Genomic DNA, 812 nt, shown 5'->3' with positions numbered 1-812 from the left:
CTTTGTTGTAGTTCTGAGTCTGTGATAATTGTATTTTGATAGATAGCTTGTGTCATATAACGTAAGAAATTTAAGTAGTCTACTCAAATAATGAAATTTCACCAGAACGTATCTCAGCAGTTATTGAACACAATGGAATCGATGTTTATAATTTTTTTGTTATTGTTTTAAGACACAGAAAGCTTCTCCTCAGTGTTCTGGGACAACTCGACTCAGGAGAGGAGGCTGCTAGTGTGTCGATCTTCCTCAGATTGGATGAAACTGGTTTCATTTCCCTCTCTGAACTCAGTAACCATGGCAACCGATAGGCATCACTGCTGAACCATGACAACAGATGGTTTTCAGGACTAAAGATAAAAAGTAGTAACAGGCACAGTTTTCCTCTTATGTATTTTCTTTATTCTTTAATTAAATATTTCACATATAGTGAAGACTGTAAGGCTTTTATTGTTTTAACTGTCTTAAATATTTCCTGTCTCAAGCAAAAGCCTCTTACATGAAGATGGTATGTTTGTCCATTTCATGTACCTAAGAATCAACAATGAAATATTGAAATGACAATGTTAACTATTGAACTACTTTTTCTGTCACGATCGTGGTGTGGAGGCAGGTTGGAGGACCCAAACGCAGGACACAGAGCGGAGCAGGTATAGTTCAACGAAGGGTTTTAATATAACCAAAAGCGAGCACACTTACAGGTGAGTGGCTGAATAACAGAAATCCAAAATTACAGGGAGACAAGACAAGCAAGGCTGGTTACAAGCAGAGAGTACACACACAACAGACTGGGGGGTAACATGAACAATGACCAG

Source organism: Micropterus dolomieu, unplaced genomic scaffold (genome assembly GCF_021292245.1).
Source record: "Micropterus dolomieu isolate WLL.071019.BEF.003 ecotype Adirondacks unplaced genomic scaffold, ASM2129224v1 contig_14511, whole genome shotgun sequence".
Classification (NCBI taxonomy): domain Eukaryota; kingdom Metazoa; phylum Chordata; class Actinopteri; order Centrarchiformes; family Centrarchidae; genus Micropterus; species Micropterus dolomieu.
The sequence above is the reverse complement of the archived record's forward strand: the minus strand, read 5'-3'. Positions refer to the sequence as shown.